Below are 23,140 nucleotides of genomic sequence, written 5' to 3'. Positions count from 1 at the left end.
TTCTACTTTGGGTGAGCTCGGAGTAGATATTATATATTTTCTGAAAAGATTGAAGAATTGTATGGTTAGGCATGATGCAAACTTCAAGTTAGGAAACTCTCTTTTTTATAGACTAGGCATTGTTATTCAAAAAGGTGTTGGCGCTCAGCTGGTTGCTAGGCTGCCCACCATTCCTTGTAATCCTGACCTTGTTCTTTAATAGTATACCCTCGGGGTGCGTTTTTAAAATTAAACAACCATTTAATTTTAGTTTGATTTTTTGTTTGAACATTATATGTATTAATTTCAAAACTATATATATATATATATATATATATTAAAAAGTGGTTAAGTAAAAAATAATACTCCCTCCGTTCCATTTTACTTGGCGTTTTAGGATTTTTTTAATGTTCCAAAATAGATGATAGATTTAGTATTTTTTCCATATTCTCACTAATTTTCCCTTGCTTTGGAATCACACGATATCATTAATTTTTATTGTAATGAATACTCTGATTTTTAAATCTACTCTAATTTTTTGTTTTGTTCCAAAATGATGGAGAATTTGGTAGCACATCCCAAGTAAATTACTAGGGGATTGATAAATTTCTCTAAAATCTAGAAACTAAAAACTAGGTCATTTAAATCTTTAAGAAGAATTAATATGGGTAAAATTGGAAAGATTTTACTCTCTTTGATGTTTCTTAATCTCCGTGAAAAACTCTACAACGTCAAGTAAATCGGAACGGAGAGAGTAATTCTTTTTAAACCCAATAAAATCGAATGAAACTACTTTCAGAGATAAGTATGTTTTTTTTCATTTGCTACAACAACAACGGTTGGATATGATATTTTCCAAACACACTTTAATTGCTTTTTTAGTCAGCTTTAACTTTCTATTAGGTCACTAACTTTCTCAATGCTCATAGACCATCTATTTGTATCTACTGTATGATCCAGTTTAGGTACCCACTTATGATTCCAGACACTGATGTTAGAACCACCCCTACTTCCCAATAATAATTGGATCTAACAATTTCTAAGCCTTCCCTAATTCCTTTCCAAATCCAGGAACCATGAGTGGTAAGGTCATCTGTTAGAGGATCTAGGTTCATGAAATATTTATGTCTTAAAATTACTGACCAGGGAGCATCAGGTTGCTCTAACATCTTCCATGCTAGCCTATCAAGCAAAGCACTATCGAAAATATTAGACTTTTTGAAGTTCAAACCACCGATTTTTTTTGGAATAGAAACAAAATCCATTTCCTAACAATTAAACCCCTAGACTCATGATTTTGGTTCGACCAAAATCTCATCTGATAGGAATCCATTCTCCTAGTTAGGTCATTTGGCATAGGGAACACAACCATATGGTGAGATGCTAAAGTTCCTAAGACAGTTTGACCCATAATAGCTTTACCGACTGGATTCAAATGCTTTGGTATCCAAATACCCAGTTTATCTCTAAATTTGCCTAATAAAGGTTTAAAGGATTTCCATTTTGTTCCTCTGAAGGAGTAATGGGACTCCTAAGTACTTGAACTGCAATCGACAAATCCACCAGTTATTTTAGTGTTGGATTGGGAAAATAGGTTCGATTGATGATTTTAGGGTTCTCAAAAAAAGGTTTACTGAGACGTTCACAGCTAGGAGTTCCTATCGTACGAGATATAATGTAGTTTTAACGGTTGGGACATTAAGAACTCCCAGCCGTAATTGTAGAAGAATGATTGGGAAAACTCGATATCCCAGACGTGTGTTTGTTCCGAGGATGGGAATTTCCTATCGTAAGTAGTCTTGTGTCTGCAAAAATATTTGGGTGACGGTTGTTTCGTCTGGAAACTTCCCAACCATAAATTTATTTTCCAAACGTTGTTTGCATTTCCTAGATGAAAATTTACTTACGGTTTATTTCCCGACTGATTTGTTGTCTTATGGATAGGTCGTGTGTTTTTTCCTAAACGTAAATATATCAGTGCAGGTTGAATTGTTTCCATCTTCTTATATGTTTTGCACCATTTTAGGAACCAAGAAAGTGAAAAGAAGAAAGAACCACATGAACCAGCAATGTGCGCTATTGCTAAGATGATGGTATGTACCCTAACCTTTTCATTCTTAATTTTGTATAAGTTTTTCAAATTAACAACTATTGATTGATCGATGTGAACTTGATATGAAAATAGGTCGAGCGATCTAAGTGGATGGCCGGAGGCCTGAACCGTAACATTGAGTAGGTTTTATATTTGGATTGCGATCGACAAAAAATAATGCTTCTCAGGCTTCAGGAGTTATATAATCCAGAAGGATGATCTCTATACTAACGACGAGGATGATTGGATCAGTGGTTCCCGAACTCCCCATAACTCTTCATCATCTTCTGAGGATGTTCTTAAGAATTTGGTCGTAGTGGAAGAATAGTTTATGTGTACTTGTTTAAGTCATTTCAGGTTTTCATTATGCAAGACTTAGTTTTAGTGTATTTTAGGGTTATGGATTTGGGTGGATTTCGTGTGTTTTAAGTAATGGGATATTAATTTACCTTTAATGAATGAATACTAGCGTTTTAGTTTATCAGATTCTTGTTTAAGTATAACAGAATGAAAATATGATAATGATCAAGGGTAAGTTACGACCAGGCTAACCCTTTGGATAACCCATCCGTGTAGCTAAATCAGCTGAAATGACAGCCGTAAATATGTCAGTTCTCAGAATCACGGGTAGCATTTCAAGCCATAAATCTGCCATAACTCAGAACTACAGATAACATTTCAAGCCGTAAAACCGTGTAGTCTAGGTTTTGCAGCCGTAAATCGGCGAAAAACCGATTGTCCTGATTATTGAGTAATTCCGGCTAGATGGCGTAAAACCTAGCCGTAAGTACCTCTAAATAACCAATATCTTTGGTTTTCTAAAAATATTATAAGTGCAACTTAGAATGTTTATTTATAATGAGTGATTCAAATTACATATGTTCACATAATATCACCACCCTTCAAAAAACATTGTTATCATTGGCCGATCCAAAGGGAGGCCTTCTATGTGATGATAAATCTGCAATTTGTATGTCACAACAAATGTCCCAGGATTTGAAAATTGAATTTCGAATCTTCCAATTTCATAAAATTGAAGTTAAATTTTGGATAATCAACCAAGTTGATCACAAATTTCAGTCAAATATGATAAGACAAGCAAACTCACAGTTCAAAGATCAAAAAAATACTCATTAGATCGATCTGAATCCATCAATTTCAGTTTCGTTTCCATTGAAACAAAAAAAAATAAACTCAAACTGTTAGTTTCCAAATCGGCAAATCCATTTGAAGGAATTACAGAACAAAAGATAATCGACGTCAACTTAATAAAAATGCACATACTAATCCCTATCTAAGTGATTGATCTTTTTAATTTCTTTTAGTTCCAGCATTGAAAATTGATTTGTGCAGGAAAAAACATACAGGGGGTTAGTCGTGGGAAAGTTCGAGAGATTTTAATGTATCTAGGTTTTCTCCTGTTAGTCCTGAGGGAGTTTGAGGGAGTCTCTCCAAATCTCCGTTAGTCGTGGGGGAGTTTAGAGGAGTCTCCTAAACTCTCTAGAAAACACCTGTTAGTCGCTGGGGAGTTTAAAAAAAGCTCTTGAACTCCCTGTTAGTCATAAAACCCTACAATACTAGGGAGTTGGTTTCTTTGGGGAGTTCGAAGGAGTTTTTAGTGTATTTTGGTCTCACAACAAATCTCTCAAAAGAGTAGAGATTTGGGAAGGAGTTTGGTGCGTAGAAAACCATAGGAGAAAGAAGAGTAAACGTTTTTTTCCAGGTATGTTTTTTTTTCTTCTTTGATCTCCAGGATTGTTTATAATAGTTTGATTTGTGTACTATTTTGATTTTTTTTCATATCTTTGATCTCCATGATTGTTTATTTTGATTGTGTGTATAGTTTTTTTTGTGGGTACTCCCTCTCTGTCAAAACCCTAATTTGTGGTTCAAAAGATCTTGGTAAGAAATTGCATGATTTGATTATAATGATATCTTTAAATTCAACCGTTGGAATATAATGAAATTTGAGTATGTCGTAGTTTACCTTGTTATAGAAGTACAGTAAAATTTTCACGCGGATCAGGTCACGTTTGCTACTGCAAAGCTTGCACAATATATGACTATGGTCTGCTGAGTTTAAATCCCGAATAGGGGACTGATTCCTATTTATCTCATTCTCCGCTTATCGGACAAAGATGAAATTTTAGTATGATGTTTGTATATATGAAGGTTTCCTACTATAGAAATTTCATGAAGTTATGATCACTTTAGGTACACCAAAGTGTGAGAAATCCAGAACTGAATTCTGTATGCACGTATTGAAAGTAGTCGGGTTCTGAGTAATGTATCTTTTTAATGAACCGTTGGAATGCTATGATTTTTGAGTGTGTTGTGGAATATTGAGTTGTAAGTGTACCGTAAAAATTTCAAGAGGATCAGGTAAGTATTATTTAACATGCGTCATGCTTCTTTGAGGAATGTAGTTGAAAGATTGTTCGGTGTTGTGAAGTCTCGTTTCTTGATCTTTAAGTCTCAACCTCCATTTCCGTATCAGGTGCAAGCGGAGATAATGACAGCTTGTGCAGGCCTACACAACTTCTTACGAAAAGAATGCCGTTCATATGAGTTTCCGGTCGAGGAAGATAGCCATCCATCAACGCTTGTAAATGACGATGAAATTTTGACACAACAAACTCAAAATCAACAACGTCAAGAAGCTAATGCATGGGGAAAGAGTATAGCGAATGATATGTGGGATGTTCGTGAGCAAAGGGAGTTAGAATTGTATGGAGACCGTTAAATTGAAGGGAAAAAAATTATCTCGTTGCACAAAATAACATACTATTGATACAGAGATATGATCATTTTCATTTATTTTTTTCTTTTGATTAAAGATCAATGTTATTTGCAAATAAGGTTTATTGTTTCTTAAAAGAGAATGAGTTAGGAGTGAACTCTCTCAAACTCCCCCTAATGAACTCTCTCAAACTCCCTACACTCCCCCAAATTCCCTGAACTCAAAACACAAAACTCTCTCAAACTCCCTACACTCTCTCAAACTCTCTGAGATTTAAAATACACTCAACTCCCCCGAAATCACTCGAGGACTAACCCCTGATAGTATATATTGAATTAAACTATCCTGTTCATGAAGAAGATAACGGGTTATGGGTGCGGTATATAACCAAGATGTGGATACCCGACCCAACCCACTCATAACAAAGAACTGTAAGTTTGTAACCACGAATTAGTTTGTAAACAATGAATTTTAATTGTGGATACAGATAAAAGGTCTCGACGAATCATCACCAAAATGTATCTGCAAAACCACGAAAATCAAAATTGCTCAAAAAGAATTCCTTAACCGAAAATCAAACTCTTTTAGAAGTAGAAAAACCAAACCCACACCACGCCGATCTTCTCAAAATCTTCTCTGACAATGAATCTCTAAACTCAATTACAAAAGAACAACAACTTCTTCATTTCAATTACAATCTCTCTCATTGTTGAAATCACTAATACTTAAATAGCCATCAAATTTAATCAGTGATACATAATCTTAAATTTATTTTAAGTTTGATTGAAAAAAGGGGATATTTTAAATATCGGGTTCCTGTTGAAATGGGAGGAAAAAATGAATTGTGGAGTTCCCCTCTCAATTTTATTGCGATCACTGATCCAAATTTCTTCAGAAAAGAATCCAGGGACGAACTTCCGCTAGAGGAAGATAAAAAAATTCTTTTTAAGTTTATGCGGTCCAAAGACTCCAAACTCCAAATTTGCCACGTGTGAATAATGCAAAAGGGTGAGGTGTAGTGAGGTAATTAGATGCTCCTTACCGCTGTATGGGACGCACACACAAAATGATCTACTCCGTTTACAAGATACTAAGAGAAGTATAGGCAGCGTTAGTAAAAATTGGTCAAAATTGTGAATACTTGCCCTTTCTTCTACTCTTTGACACAAGTTGTGAGAGACGGTAACGACTGAGTATCTTGCAAAATGTGAATGCCAATACATTTTGATGATACGGTTCGAAAACTTTAGTCGGAATAAGCTGAGTAGTTGTTAGTAAAGTTTCAATACAGGCAGTCTTCACCATTACCAGGATCCTTAATATAATATAGCTTGCAAACCAATTGTACATGTTTTCATTAGGTGGAACCGTAAAGGTTTGCCATTTTGATTAGGTCCCTTTCTTGGGTCGGCCTCCCCACCGCATTGCGTTCATCTAGTATTATCACAACCTTCACACCACATTTACTCATAGTCATCCTCATCGTCATCGGAAGTCATTGGTATACATGGGTCATCCCTTGACAACTGTAATGCGGTCCACAATTCAAATCTTTTTTCGAACCTTTTACACCAGCCCAATGATATTTCACCACCACCACCGTCTCCCTTCCTTAATGGAGGTAATGGGCATCCTTCTTTAAATTGAAGGCTTATGTAATGGTTCATATTCACAAATCCCATGATTACTATTTTTGGTGATTTTTCTTTGGTAAAAATACATTTTGTTGGTGCGCATGTAACACTATGTTCATAGGAGATGTTATGAATAACGCAATAGAATGAGCTGGAGAGTAGATAGCCACATATTTACATTCTCATACAATATTCACTTGTCAATCTAGTGTTTCCCCTTAAACGCCATTCACCGTCTCCGTTTCTTCTCTTTCACATCTCATCAGTGGCTTGTAGAAATCGGAAAAACTACGTAGTTCAAGCAAACACTTTTCCCTTACCAAGTAATTTGGTCTACATCCCAATCTTTTGCATCCTCAATAGGTCCAAATTGATCTACGAATACATGGTAACTGATGAGTGCTAAAAAGTGCATATTTCTATATATTTTTCTTGGCATTTAACTCATCTTTTGTGCATTAATTCTACATTTTATCCCATATTCTGTGTTTTCGTTGTTTTCAAGAATAAATACTTTTCTTAATTAATTTTGCATTTTTAGGTACTAAATAAAGCCTGGTTATCTCACGGAGCGAAAAGAGCAAAGGAACGGCAAAGACTCTCGCTAGGAGGAAGCGAAGAATGATGTTTGCAAGAGCCGGATCAACTAGAAGTGGGCTTGAAGAGGAAGAATTGTTCTTAAAGAAGATATGGGCTTGGCATACCCAAGACCCAAAACCCTTACCCAAATCCATTTCCATTATCCATACCCATTTCCATGAGAGCCGTCAGATTGGATCCATCTTGTCATCCAACGGTCGCCTCATCATTGTGCATCAAAATCCGAAGCTCCTGTCAAACACTATAGTACCTAACTCCATCTGAAGCCGTCAGTTTTGTTGTATCTCATCATCCAACGGTCGTTCCTATCGCGCCGTTGGATCATTCCATCATCTTTTCATCATACGCTTTCGCTTCGCTGAGCATCAACCTTTGATACGTCCGTCTAACACCCTAGTCACCGAACCCTATTACCCAACCAAACAGACCCTTCTTCTCCATCGGGTTCTTCTTCTCATCTTCCCAAAAGAAAACTCTGCCATCTCCATCACCACCATCTCTTCCATCACCATCTCGAACACCACCACTACCACCTTCCCCCGACAAACTCAGTATTCCATCACCACCCTTGTCTCTTCCTTTCTCGTTTGTAGCATCGAGTCCTGATGCTACAAACTCGACAGTGAGAGAAGCTAGGGTTCACAGAAGTCTAGGGCTAGGCCAACAGCGCAACAAGAGCAGGAAGAACATCAGAGGGACATCAAGAAGCATGGGTCGAGCAGAATTCACACATGGGTGAGAGAATTTGATTTTCCCCAAATTAATTTAGGGTTTTCAAAATTAGGGTTTTTAGAAATTAGGAATTTGATGTAAGCTATAAATAGAAACTGATGTAGGATGTTAAAACGGTTCTTGGGTCATCCAAGAAACCCCCTAATTGGGTTAATTTAATTCTCAATGTCAATTTGATTTCACTGTTAATTTTTAGGGTTCTTCATTTGCAATTTTCATTCACTGTTTAGTTGTTTAAATGCAATGTTATTTCACATGATCATGTTTAGTTCCAATTTAATGTTAATTATGTTCTGAGTTCACTGCTAGGGTTAGATGAAACCATTAATTCATTGTTAAGTTCAGTTCAAGTTTTGATATAGTCTTGTTGTGCTAAGAATGCTAGGATTGAAATTATCCTTCAGGATTGCTTACTCATCTAAGTGATTGATCTGCGGTTAGTTTGTTTTGTGAGAGGACAGCTAATACTAGGATTAGATAATTATCTTAGTGATACTAAACCATCCTCCTGAAACAACCCTTTGATGAGCAGCAGGCTTGAACCTTCACTGCCATCTAGATAGTCAGCAAGCCTAGAAGCTCACTGATATCTACACCAGGGACAAGAACATAATGGAACTAGGATGACTTAACATAAGTTAGTGGTGGATTTAATCCCTAATTCTTTATTTCTTTGTTCTAGTGCTTCACTGCCATTACTTCCTTGGTTCTTTATTTCTCACTGCCTTAGGCTCATTGCCTTTGATTCTTTGCCACTGTCAATCTTTGCATCTTTGGCTCACTGCCACTGTCACTTACTGTCACTGCTTAGCTTAGGAAACTTCAACCACACACACAAGTCCCTGTGGATTCGACCCGTTCTTGCACACACTACAACTGACACCGTGCACTTGCGGTTTAACAAGTAGGCTTTCTTTTACTCTTATTTTCTACATCTTTAAGAGCCTACCAGTAACCACAATTTCGGTCGCCCTCAACATCGCCGGTGGACTTAGACTACTCATGAATAAAATGTGGTAAAAAATGCATGTAATTTTTATATATTGTGTAAGTATGTCGGATACAATTACCTTCCTCATATGATTTGCGATGGTTCGACCAACAGTGTTTTTCCTTTGACATCATAACCTCTGTTTCTCACTAATTGCTTAATACCAACTCCACTACCAACTTTCCTTTGGACTCCACTTCCTTATTTTGTTGTTGAACCTTCTTAGGATGGAACAACCAGGTCTTTAATTTTGACTCCACAAGCAACTTTGCTTGTTGAAACTTCTTGGCGTGGAACAACCACTGAGTACGTAACATCCGTAATACCAGATTTTATTCTTCTAACCACCTAGTAGTAACTCATTCAAGGTGTAATTTGGTCGAATGCTTTATCTTTTGTGAATTTATATATTGATCCTAATAGTTAATTAGAATCTTAGCTCAAGGTCACTTTCTAGTGTTGTTTATACACACATTCGCTTCACGAAATCCTTCTCCAAGGTCTTGGTTATCTACTTGTGTAAAAAGTTATTCTATGATTACTTATCTCCTAAAATAATACCAGCATTATATTAAATCAACAAAGCAAATAAATTGGCCACTTAAACAATTTGTCAATCAATCATAAACATTTTATATAATATAAACAAACAATAATCATGAAAAACTTCAAAATAGATGCAATATAATAACTCAAATAATGTCTAGAACTTAGAATTTATCCACAATAAATTATGGGTACTCATAGATGTAGAAACACCCATGTTATACATATAACAAAATGATAGAGAAATCATTACAATAGCAAAATCATGCTGAAACCCTAGGTTTTGCTCTTTTTTCTTAGGCTTTGTCTAATGGGGGGAAAGATTCAACTTTATCCCCCAGAAGTGTCGTTTAAGTGTCTCAGAAATCTTGAATTCACAGAGTTATCTTTAGTTTGCTTGGGTGTGAGATGGAAGCAACACTGGGATGCCATTAGGAACGATGTCTCTAAAAAGAATCATACGCCATTAGGATTGGGCGTCTTCAGCGAATATTCGCAAATGTATTCTACGAATGGCGTCTGACGGTATTATAAATGGCGTCCCAGCTTTATATTTGTTTGACCTTTTTTTAACTACACCCCGTTTACACTCTTACGTTCTACAACACTCTCTTCGTGTATACTTTGTCGCCATGAGCGTTGGTTAAACATACAACATTACAAATAAAGTGACATTGACATTAGGGATACATGGATGGACTGATTACAAAATTCTAAACGATTATTGAATTCTAAACTTAGATGAATTTCGCCGGAACCGCGGAAACACATAGCATGTGCGACAAGCCTTTAAACTGTTATGTGGACATAAAGGCCGAGTTTTGTCTCGTGAGGGTTTACATAAAGGTATACCCACAAAACCGGTAATGTCGCAGATGCAGTGGTTTTAATCTTCCTCTCCATCTTGAGGAGGATTGGGTGGTGGTTGTATCGTGTTTAGTTCCGGGCAGTTAACCTTCATGATTAAGTAGCATTGATAAAACATGAATTCTTTTCCTGTATTTCATGTTTACATATCGCTCCTACAAAATTGAAACATCATAAGTAGGTTAGTGTTTTTGGTGAAGAATACGACCAGCGGGTCGGAGTAAAAAGATAAACTACTTACAAGTCTCTCAACTTTCCATAGAGGAGATTGGTTCTGGAAAATATAAATTTCTTTCTGGTAACGTACGTAAACCCTCACTCCCTTTTTTACTACTCTGAGCCTACTCTTTGTAGTTTCCGATGTTCTTTGATGAATATTTGTGAATTGTTGTGTGTAATTTTCGAATATGCGGTTCCAAACCTTATTAGCCGGAACCAAATGATGGTCAACCTCAGGAAGAGTATCAACACTTGACCACGCATTTGTAATTGCAACATCCTCTTCCACGGTATACGGAGCCATTATATGTGTGTTGTTCTTCCCGGATACAAGTGATGAGATGAACCAATGATATTCTCGGAGAAGATGTAACTGGATGGATCGGAATATCTTATATTTTCACTACAATTTTGGTTGAAGAACAAGTGATTTTATAAAGAACTTTTTGTAACAGTCCTTTCGTGTAACAATGATGTGTAAGGGCTTATCTAGTTTTGCAAGTTGGTTGAAAGACCCAATAAAAAACCCTGAGATGTTGGACACTTTAAATCACTTCCTTGATTTATCATTTACAGCTTACCTTGTCGGAATAATTAAATGAGGAATAAATAAAAGGATAATTTTTTAAGATGATTGTGTTTTTTAAACCCAAAGATATTTTTTAGGAGACAACGTCAAGTAACAATTTAATCTACTTGAAACATAATTTCAGTAATTTCATTAATTAAAAATTACTACACGTACGACGATCCGATATAAAACTGCAATAATAGACTAAGTCACTATCGCACCGCGGTTGCACTTAGCACCTCCAACAAGCTTTTAAACCTGTAGGTGTCCCTAGCGGCCGAGTAGTTTCTCAGGAGGGTTTACAAGAGGTATACCCACAAAACCAATAAAAACAATGTTGTTACATTATGGTGCGCGCCTATACAACCTCCTTGGATTTTACTCGTCGAAGGCATCCTTCATAAGGACGTAGCATTCATAAACCTGAAAGGGCGTCCTTTTTTTTCAAGGAAGTATGCTTTGGTCATTTTTCCTACATGAAGTGAACAAATAATCAAATGAAAGAGTATGGAACAAAAATATGTTTGTTAAAAACCAGTATTTATAACTATAATTACTTACGATATCCATATCCGCTATAATAAATGCTGGTGGAACGTCTCTAATTAGTCTGGCTTGGAGGCTAACATACAATTTCACCTCTGATTTTATACTCCCAACTCTGATTTTTATGGCGTGTTTCGATCTACGATTGGGATTAGAAAAGTTTTCTACAAAATGGTTATGGACCAGATGCCATATGCTTTTTTTTTCTTTTTGGAGGGAGGGGGGAGTGGGGGTTCTATCAACCCCTTCTACAACCAGAGCTGTCAATACACTAACCCATCCAGCAAAAATTGCAATATCTTCCTGAACGGTGAATCCAGCATCCATTTGGAAAAATTCGTATAAAATAATAGAAGTAAAAAGTAAATAAGATGTTCAAGATTGTGTATTCCATTTTGGTACAAAGGACTCTATTTATAGTAAAAAATAAGAGATGTGTTGGCCCTACGAGTCACTCATCACGGGTGTGCAATCTCATTCAATGTCAGTGTTGTAAAAAAAGGTGATACATGTCTCCCCACTAGATGACTATCATCGACCTGTCTTTCGGAATATGAACTCTTTTGTCCTATGAAATTAAATTATTATTTTGAATAGGTGGACCACACTTTACCGCTGCTCCTAATCCAAGTGATTTTATAAGGGAGTCGGTGTGACAAGTCGATTCAAATTCAAGAGATAAGAATAATAAATGTTGTGTCCATATGTGTTCGGGGATGATTAAAAGCTATATCCTTTCCTATTAATTAAACCAGCCTCAGACATGCGCACACTGATACAAATAAATGCCAAAGGAAAAAAAAAGAACACAGAAATATTATAAATAGACGTCATTGTCGCATGACCAACGATTATATTTAACCCTTACAACAAGCCTTTCAACCATTAGGTGACCCCACTGGACGAGTTTAGTCTCGTGAGGGTTTACAAAGAGGTTTACCCATAAAACCAGTAAATCAACTCATGTTGTCTTCATCTTCGGCTCCATTTTTTGGATTATCTTCTGATGGACGATGAAAGATCTCAGGATTATACTCCCCACCAAATTGCGTCTTTAGAATCTCGAAAACCGCTGCATGTGTCCATGTTTTTTCGTGATCACCATTCCTCTTCATATGCAATTTGACTTTACGGTACTGGGTAAAATTTATTTATTATGTTATAATGTCTCAAAAAATATTGTAAATAATTATTGTTTAATAAACTTACATCAGTTGCACGTTATAACCCCCAACACTCATATTGTCGATCATCTTCATAATCTATTCTACCTTGGTGGTATTGGAGTTAAATTAATAAAAGGTGTTAATACGAGGTTTTCATTAACAGAAAAAAATAATAATTAATGATTTTAAATTATACTCACCGCGCGTTCATTGTCTCATCCATTGGATAAGTTCATAAAATAATGCCTAACATAACGTACATATCTTTTCACTTCTCTATCCAATATCTTAATCCTCTGCTGCAATGAATTGTTATACCTAACCGTCTCACCTTGCCATGTGATTTTGTATTCGAATCTAACCCGGTCCCAAAAGGCAACGCTTTCTTGGTCATTTCTAGATAGTGGATCTGTTGCAACAGAACACCAGGCACCATTAAGTACAACATCCTCATTGCAAGAAAATCTAGCGATTCTTTTTTAACTTTAAACAAATTGATAAAATAAAGATTATATTTTAGCAAGAGATAAAATGAATAGTTTGTTGGTGCGTTTTATTTTAGATGAGTGAAACTCTATTTATAGAGTTCCCATTAATTGACCATTGGTGAAAAGAAGGATCACGTAGGGGACGCCTAAGTGGTCATGTAGGTAGGACTGCAAATGGTTCGGCTTTCATCGGTTATTGGCAAAACCAAAACCGAAATCGAAGTACTCGGTTTTCCAATATTGAAAACCAATGAAACCATATAGCCTATTCGATTTCACTCGGTTCGGTTTCTACTCGGTTTGGTTAAAAACCAGACAGTTTTCGGTTAACCGACCATATTAAACTGAAATAGAATTTTTTGTTCATTCAAAAGTTCAAATACTAAAATACATCATAAGTTCCAAAGGGTGTAGTTTCTCGTTAATAATAAACTGGACTGAAAGTTCATTTGAGAATCAGTAATGGTGTTGCAGGATGCAACTCTGAAGTCTCCTTCGCCATTGCTTCTAAGTTCCAAAGGGTGTAGTTTCATGTGAGATTATTCCACGATGTTGTTTTTGCCTTCTACTTCATCCAATTCTTCTTGAACCTTCCTAAAAAATTCTAGAATCTTGATTACTTATAACATCGCCCATTCTCCCAACTATCATTCCATGTGAAGCTTAAAACTACTTCCAACTACTAAGTAGACCAATTAAACAAAAGTTCAAGAAATGTTCATAGAAAATAGTACATTTTCCTCTGTTTTTTAATTATGACATTAGAATCTTAGGTGCTTCCTGTAATTAACAAAGAAAAATTCATCAACACCAGTACAAAATCTAACCAACCAAAAATCAAACTCAATTGCTACTAAGACCTCTTGGATGCATATTTGTCATTTAAAAGCCTACCTTGTATCAGATTCATCTTTAGCAACTGGTAAGCACTTGTGGACACAAGAACCATTTAAAAAAGCACATCCATATCAACCTCATCTTCTCCATAGTGCAGCTTAAGAATACCCTCACTGAAGATTAAGAGAAAAGATAGACTATGAGCAATTGTTGCACATACACAAAAATCAACAATTCAAATTTTCCTCCTCAGGTATAAATCATGAACACACTAATATGTCTATCTAGACATGCTCCAATCTGTAATATATCAAGCAAATTTAACTAGAAAATAAATTAAAAAATCTGTAGCCTAATACAGAGACATGGAGAAATATACACTATTTAGCCATGGTTTGTTAATAAACATGACTTATAAATGTAATCAACTACATAATCAAATGAGATAATAGACCAGGAGATAACTACCATTTTAGCATGGTTGCGCAAAATAAAAAAAAAAATCTGAAAGAATTGGCAGGTATTTCACCTCTACTGATCTCCTCCTGTACTCACAAATTATAAGGGAAAAAAAAAGCAAACAATTTCATCACAAAAATCAATTTCACGAAGAAACCATTCTAAGCTAAAACCAATAAAAAGTAAACCAAGATAAAGAGAGATACTTAAAGTTTAGAACAATCCCTAACCCTAACACTCATGCAACGTCTGGATTTCATTTTTAGAACAATCAACTTCAAAATCTAGAAAAGCCCTTAATAGATTGGAGCACAGATCCTTAGTTCAACCAATAAAACATGAATATCAAACATATAAAACTAGTAAATCAATTCAATCAGAGACCAAGTTCTCCAACATATTAACCTTAATTACTAAACTTAATCAAAACCCAATATACTGAAATTAGTCGATTCTAAGAGGAAGAAGAAGAACATAAGAAGGTGGCGATGAATCTGATGATGGTAGTGAATCTCTTTGAAGAAGAGAAAGGAGTAGCATACGAAATAAAAAGAGACTGGTTCTCTTTTGTTGGAAGAAAAGGATGAAAACGAATAAACCTAAATTTGATGGCTATGATTAACTTATAAATTATAAACGGATGGCTATGATTAGTTCATGTATGTAACACTCGGTTTTCTCGGTTGTTTCGGTTAGTTTTTAGATAACAACTGAAACTGAAACCAAGATTGCCGGTTTCTTGAGACTGACAACCAAGATCAAACAGTGGGAATTTGGTTTCGGTTCGGTTTAAAATCAACGGTTTCGGTTCTCGGTTTCGGTATGGATTTGTGCAGCCCTACATGTAGGGGACGTCTAATGTTATGTCCCACCATGTCATAAGCATGTTCGATGTTCCAAGAATTCATCCATATATATTCAATTATTTTCAACCCATGGTAGTCCACAAACGTGCACTATTTATTAAAGTATATAAAAGAAAAGAAATGATAATAAATATCACAAGTACCCGTCACCCATAAAGAAAAAAAAAGAAATACATATCAACCACTTAACAAAATAACCAACTGGTTGAGTTGGACACCCCACCGATTAATTGTAAGTTTTTTCGACATTCATTGACAAACAAAAATAAATAAATAAAAGAACAGGGAAGGGGTACATGATACAATATAGGCTAGACACTCCTATCATTTAATGCCCCCCCACCAAAACAGGGTGGTGCCCAAAAAACGGTTCTTAAACTGAGTCTTCGCGATTGCAAATAATCTCTGGGAAGAAGTAAGCTAGGGTTTGTGTTTAATCCATGGAGGTTGCAGCAGCAGCAGTTAGAGTTTCTGTTAGTAGCATGCAGTTATCATCATGTTTAAACCTAAGATTAAGCTCAAAATTTGGTTCTTCTTCTTCCTCTTGTTATCTCAGTACCTCAAACGCTCCATTCATATCAAGTACTAAAAGTTTTTTTCCTCGTAAAGCTGGTAGTTTGAGTGCCTCTATAAACGGTAACCTTAAACCAGTCACTGAGGTAATTCGTATTTGTCATTTTTTTTTCTTCTTGTATCTTCGGCAACCAGAGAAACTTGATTGTTTCTCAACAAATGTGTGGAATCTGTAAATTACTGATAATATGAGTTTTGCTATATATTATTGTTTGATCTTTCTTGAGTTTGATTGTGATATTTCTTTCTATTTTAGATAAAAAGAATGAAAATTGAAGAAGATTTATGAGCAATTACGGTCTTCTGCATTCCCATGTTTTAGTCCAGGTACAATTCAATAAAATCCATATTTTATTAACATAATATTGTGTGGTTTGTTTACAAGTTTACCCTAGGATTCATTTTCTTGTCTCACACAGATCAAGTGGTTGATAAAGCTTTCACAAATTCCTCAAGTTACAGTTGTCCCAAGCTTCACTGAGGAATCATTGTCTATCCTGGAAGGAATTATTGATAAATTCGATAGTGACTCTGATTATAGATACGTGACAGGGTATTCACACATTAGGGATAATGACGCCGAAGCAATAGCTTCGTTTTTGCCTTCTCATGCTGATATGGTTAGTTTTCTGAAACTTGCAATTCTCCCGGTTTCGTTTGGTTTTTAAACTTCTTCATTTTCTTTCAATTCCTGGTTTGCCTCGGATATAGGTATCCACTCCACTAAGAGCAAGTCTTATGGTGGAATCCAACCTATTCCAAGTGTGAAAAAACCATGGAATGTCAAGTCTACTGGCTTCCAAGTTGGGGTTTTCCACAAAAAATCCAAGTAAAGTTCCATGATTTGGTGGAAGGGTCCGAGGAATCCATCTAAACGCCAATAAGATTGGGGCAGTAGAGGACAAGAAACACCAATATGAATGGAGATGAACGCTAATCAAAATAGTGTAAGTCAAGCGCCAAAAAGAATGGCGTTTAGCGCTATTAACAACAGCGTTTTATGTTATTTATTTTTCTTACACTCTTCACACATCACTCCTGTTTCCTTACCTATAAATTGAAAATAAAAAATCTTTAAAAATACAAAACAAAATTTATAAATTTAAAATTGAAACAAGATTTAAATTAACTAATTTTCATTTCATAGATTAAGTTACATGGATTAAAAAACTAAAAGCGACATTACATGGATTCAAATAACTAATATTTAGAATTTAACATGATCTTATTTTCATTGTCAAGCTTCATCATTTCCGAAAGCGGGATGGTTCTTAAGAATTTGGTACACATGATCATATGCAAAACCTTTGTTGTTTTGTTGAGAATATAGAGTTTTAGCATGTGCCTCCTACAAAATAAATAAACATAACCTCTCATTTAGAAAATTAATGACTTAAAATATGGATAATTGAAAATAAGAGGTTCCATTGAATAATACTTACAACTTCTTCTAACGTCCATCCTCCTCCGATATTTGCATAAATTGAATGTATGATACCCATGTAAACTTTGGTTTGCTTTTTTTATCACCGACCACCTATTTTGAATACTTTGTCTTGTTCTTCCGTTTTCATTACCACCCGCTTCTTCTACAAAGGCTTGAAGCACCCTTTCCCAATAGTTGTTGACTCCTTGATTTTGTCCAACAATCGGTTGGAGACTAATTCTCATCCAAGCTTTGGTGATTGCAACATCTTCATTTGTAGTGTATGCCATACTTGCACTTGATTGAAAGAAGGTTTGAAATTAAAAATATAAAATCAGGAGAGATAGGAAGCAAAGAAAATCTTGAGATTTTGGGATGGTTTGATTTGTGTTGAAGAAGCCAATTTTTATAGATAAATTTTAATTTTGAAAATCTGACCGTTGAAACGCTATTGAGAATAGCGTTAAGCGCCATTCTTAATGGCGTTTATTTTGAGTCGTTGATTAGAAGGAGCCGTTGAGAATCCAATGGTGTAGAATAAAACGCAATTGAGAATATCGTTAAGCGCCATTCTTATTTGCGCCAAACATCAATCTTAATTACGCTAATCACAAAAAACATCCAGGCGCCACTCGACTTCTCCAATCCTATACTTAGTTTTTTCCCTAGTCTCTCATTTTTTCTTTTTCCTCTTGAACAAACTAGTTTTTTGGTTTCATATATTGAATCAAATCAAATCAAAAAGAAGATAAAATTGAATGAAATTGAAACTTGATTGATACTAAAAATACTACATTGATTCCACTACATCAAATTGAAAAATAAAAGATAAAAACATAATTGAAGCTACATAGTTCCATAAGTTACATGGTTTCATATATTGAAATGACGAACATTGCTAGTGCTACGATAACCATAGTTTGCACCAAGTGTTCTAGGAGGATAACCATGTTTTTCCGAAATCTTATTTTGTTTATCCAACATAAATTGCTGCTTCCATTCCGGCAAGATCTCAACCTCCACATCCGACACTTCGAGTTCATGTTTCTCCAAAGCTAAATCCAAGGATTTCTTATTTGTCTCTGCAATAGTTAATAAATATTCTTCTTGTCCATCCAATCTTGCCATCTTCTTTGCATTCTCTTCACTAAAATGTTTCAAAATACAGCCGGTTCCGTCATTGATGGACGATAGCTCCGAAGCTTCCCTTTGTTGAGCCCTTTTTCCCGTTGGTCGACGAGGGCCATCCTCTTCAAGCCATCTTGGGTCGCTTCTTGCCGGAGCACTACTTGTTGAAGCATTAACACTAGGAGCCTCCGATTCATCTTCCTCATTTTGGGTAGGATCAAATTCTTCGGGATTGAATCCGGGAACATGGGCTTTGAAAAGTCGGTACACCTCTTCATTTCCAAAAGGTTTTCCTTTGCTAACCTTACTATATTCCAATCTAGCTTTTCTCTCCTACAAAAAACAAACAAAAACCCAAGTTAGAAATCCTTCAATAAAATAAAATGATATACATTAAGAAATCTTTATAAAACTTACAAGATCATCAATTCCGCATCCGCTTGCATTGTTTCTATGCAAATTTCTTAAGATACCAACCCACTTTTTGACATATTTTTTCAAGGTACCAAATCTATTTTGCAACTTATGAACACCCGTATCATACTTATTCCCAAAGCTGCTTACATAGGTATCGAATACCCGCTCCCAAAACTGGTTTGATTTTTGATCAACTCCGGCAACACATCAAGTGTAATGCTTATCCAAGCTTTGGTGATTGCAACATCTTCAGGTGTAGCATATTTTGCCATGGTTAAAAAAAAAGTCTGAATTGCAATGAATTTTAACCAAGTGCAGCAACTAAAGCTGTTCTGCTGGGTAAACATCGGTAGGATCGAATTCGCCATCTGAACCATCAAGATCATCTGGTGGTGGAGGAGGAGATTCTGGTGGCATTTCACCGTCTCTGAAACCTAATCCATGTCGTATCCAAATGTGTTGAACAAGATCATTGCGGAGTTGGAGATATGCCTCATCATTCCTTAACGCGTGGTATGACCTCGGTATTCCAGTAACCTGTCGTATTGGTTCGTTCACGACTTGACCCCAATCTAAATTACGTCTTTCATTCTCAATGACCATGTTATGCAAAATCAAACAAGCCTTGATAATAAAGTTTATATCCTTCTTATCCCAGTAACATGTTGGCTTTTTAGTTATTTGAAACTTGTTTTGGAGAGTTTCAAAAGCCCTTTCAACATCCTTTCTCTTCGTTTGTTGGTATTTATTGAACAACGAATTAGCTGGCTGATTTGGAACAACGAATTAACTCGTGAGTATCCCTTTTAATCACTTTCTATCTGTATTGGACTGCTACTGGTAGAATTTGTCCATTCAGCCAATAACAATGTCTACCTCTTTTGATGCCTGGCCTAGGGATTCATGGCGAGTTATAGTAGAACCTCGATAAAATAATGATCGTTAAAAGTAATAACTTCGTTTTGTTAGTAACTTCTCTGTCCCGATTCAAGCCAAGAAATTGAAACAACATTAAAGTAATAACCTCGCTAAAGTAATATTCTTGTTTAGTCCCGATGGATTACCTTATTGAAGTTCTACTGTAATTTGAATGTGTTATTTTCTCTTCGTGTTATGAGTATTAGGCACACCAATAAATTAAACAACACATTTAGTTACAAAACCATTTTTATGCTGATGAAGCCAATTCCAATACGTCTGAAGGAACTGTTTAGAGGATGCAAAGTCCAAAATGCACAAGTATCTAGAAAATCCCTAGACGCATCCGAAGTTTCAGATGTTTATCAAAGTTTATGCTAGTTTTGTTTTTTGGTTTTGTTTTTTTGATTGGTTGTGCCACTTTTCTGTTCCAGGCGACTCGCTATTCCTATCATGCTTGTACACCTGAGGATCTCAAAAAGTTGGCTTATGCATTCAGTCTAAAGGAAGCCATTAATAAGGTGATGTTACCCGTCATGGATGACTTGATTAGAGCACTGTGCAAGATGGCAAAAGACAATGCTGATGTTCCTATGCTATGCCGAACTGATAATGAGGTGCGAGGGTTGTTGGTGAGATTTTAAATTATGGGAACCTGATTTGCTGTTGATTTTCTAAGAGACGCCACTCTGTACTACCTTCCTTGCCAAGGAACTAAGATAACTTTCACTTATTTCGGTTTATATTTGTTTTTTTAGGCAGCTGCAACCACTTTGGGAAAAGAAATTGCAATATTTGCTGCTAGATTAAGCAATGAAAGACATCGTCTATCTAAAGTTGTTATACTGGGTGATTTTACTGGTTCTTCTGGAAATCATAATGCCAATCTTGTTGCATACCCTGAGGTAGACTGGCAACAAGTTGCGAAGGAGTTTGTAGAAGAAACTCTGGGGTTGAGTTTCAACCCCTAAATGAGGGTATGTTCCACTTAAAAATATCATATCATTTTTTTCTTGAATCACTAAAAACTACTGAAGATTCTCATCGGGAGAATTGATTACATAAATTATTTGTATCAGTTGTCGTTTATCAACTCCTTATTCTCTTTTTTACCTGCTGATTACGTTATTCTACAGGTTGAGCCTCATGATTATATGGTGGACCTAGTGTCGATTTAGTGCTATCTTGGCGGAATTTTTTGAAGATGTGCAGACCTATGCATCTTTTGGATTTTTCAACCAGGTGAGCAATATGCACGAGCACACAAAATGAAAAATAAAATTGTTGTAAATTTAAAATGTTTGAAGCGCCCTTGCTATTAATAGTTCACCACTTGACCTATTTGACAGATATCCGAGGCTGACGAGTTTAAGTCTCTTACTACTCCTCATGAGGTGAATCATTTAGATCAGGTAATAAGCTATTCTGATTTTCTTTAAGAAGTCTCCTTTGATTTCAGAGACTCCCAAGTATTAAGCTTATACGGGTCAATCTTTCAAGTTTTTAGACATTTTGGTAGTCCAACACAGAGTTTGCTATTGGTACTGTCTTTCTGTTTTGTGTTTCTCATGAAGTGCTTTTTGATGTTTGTATGTCAGTGTAACCTGACTGATGACCATTGACATGAGATACAGATAACCGACGTTTCGTGGATCCAGATGTTTGGTTTTAAACGTGGAAATGGAGCAGGTAATAAATTACTTTGTTTTCTTTGGATAGTCCCGATAATAGTTTGATTCTATAAAGAATCTCTCATTTTGTGTATGTACAAGTAATACAGTTGAACATATAGAACCCACATATTGATACTGCAGTTGTGCTGTTTCCTTGCTGCGATTTTTTTTTTCTATCGTCATACTTTTTGTGTGTATGACAGCTTAACCTGACCTGTGAAACAGATAACCAAGGATGGTGAATTTGGGTGATCCAGTAGTGTGCTTTCTGACTATGCTAAGCAACAGGTAAACAAATCAACCCTGAATTGCCATATGAATGCTATAGTTTCCTTATTCTTTTGTGTTTAACTTATAATTTTGGTCACACCCTAGTGTATGTTTGTATGACAGACGGATACACTCAGTATCAAGAAGATGAGTGAGATATTGATGTCTCATCTTCTTTCTTACAAAGTTGCCCTTCTGGGCATCGGAAAGCTTCAGGTAATTTTATACAAACAAGATTAAGAAAATAATTCTTAAGGCTTGAATCAATGCAAAAAGTCATCATTCTGCTAAATGGAGTCCATAGGTATCATTTTGCAATCAGCGAGATGATTTAATCATCAATGCAGTGTAAAAGGATGAAATTGACCCACCTTGCATATCTAATTTCTGGCGTTAAACTGGCAGGCTCCAATGTATGATATGCCTTACTGACACGTACACCTTATCTATGATTATGTTCTTAGCCCATGTTTTTAATATATGTGTTCTATCTCTTTGCAGGTAAATAAAACTTGTTTAAAAAAGGATTTGGAAGATTTGTGGGACATGCTTCTGGTACCAGCACACACTGTAAGCATGTCAACTTTTTTGTGTCAGATTTCCTGATGACCATTAGCCTGTGTATCAACTTCTTTCAGTTCATCTAACACCTTCACCAACCTGTGCATGGACTTTTATTTTCTGTATCAGGTTATGCAAAGATATGGATTAGATCTCTGGCGATATGGAGTTCACGGAGAGGTTACAGAAGGTAGTTTCAAAGAATTTGTTTCAGGTTTGGAGATACCGGAGGATGCAAAAGCTAATCTACTAAAACTTACACCCCCGAACTACATCGGCCAAGCAGCCAATATAGCTGATTATATAGATCAGATTGTTCAAGAATTAGAGAATACTGTAAGTGTCATGTAGGAATAGTTGTGCTGTAAATGTAGGAATAGTTATTCCATCTCATTCAAGTGTTCATCAAGCGCAATCTGGTTTATGGTGACAAAATCTGAATACCTTACCAAGCTATTGCATTTTAAGTATTTAAAGGAATGATTTCTTAACCGTCCGAATACTTTGTCGTCGTTCTTCATATAATCTAATAGATTTTGCAAACTAGTTTATGATTTTTGTACAAATTTTGGATATATTACTCATATTTTGTATAGTACGGATGATGATCATAAAAACTGCAATGTATATTTAGGACCTTGGATGTGATGCTGTGTACCCAATGAATATTGATTGAAGTACTATCTGACTCAAAAACTCCTATCTGACTCGAAACTATGTTAGTGAAAGTCCAAGTTCCTTACCAAGCTAATAGATGGTCCTTGCATACTCAGCAGACAGCATACAGTCCTTTCATAAATGTAAATTCCTTTTGCCTTGTAACGGTGTGTTCCAGTTCAAA

General features: G+C 35.8%; 1 long non-coding RNA gene and 1 pseudogene across 2 annotated transcripts; one reads left to right on the top strand and one right to left on the bottom strand.

Annotated features, from left to right (window-relative positions):
* Positions 1-13,494: 13,494 nt before the first annotated feature.
* On the bottom strand, positions 13,495-15,028 carry LOC113283195. Of its 2 annotated transcripts, none has more exons than XR_003327377.1 (3): positions 14,477-15,028; positions 14,066-14,181; positions 13,495-13,951 (listed from the first exon to the last, which is right to left on the bottom strand). It is a non-coding gene; the product is annotated as an uncharacterized LOC113283195 (long non-coding RNA). The 2 variants fall into 2 exon arrangements; XR_003327376.1 differs by having other exon boundaries at positions 14,873-15,028.
* A 5,025-nt stretch (positions 15,029-20,053) lies between these two features.
* On the top strand, positions 20,054-22,650 carry LOC113279870 (annotated as a pseudogene).
* The last annotated feature ends 490 nt before the right edge of the window (positions 22,651-23,140 follow it).

The sequence above is a fragment of the Papaver somniferum genome, chromosome 5 (genome assembly GCF_003573695.1).
Source record: "Papaver somniferum cultivar HN1 chromosome 5, ASM357369v1, whole genome shotgun sequence".
Taxonomy (NCBI): Eukaryota; Viridiplantae; Streptophyta; class Magnoliopsida; order Ranunculales; family Papaveraceae; genus Papaver; species Papaver somniferum.
Note: the sequence above shows the minus strand (reverse complement) of the source record. Positions and strands in the feature narration are given on the sequence as shown.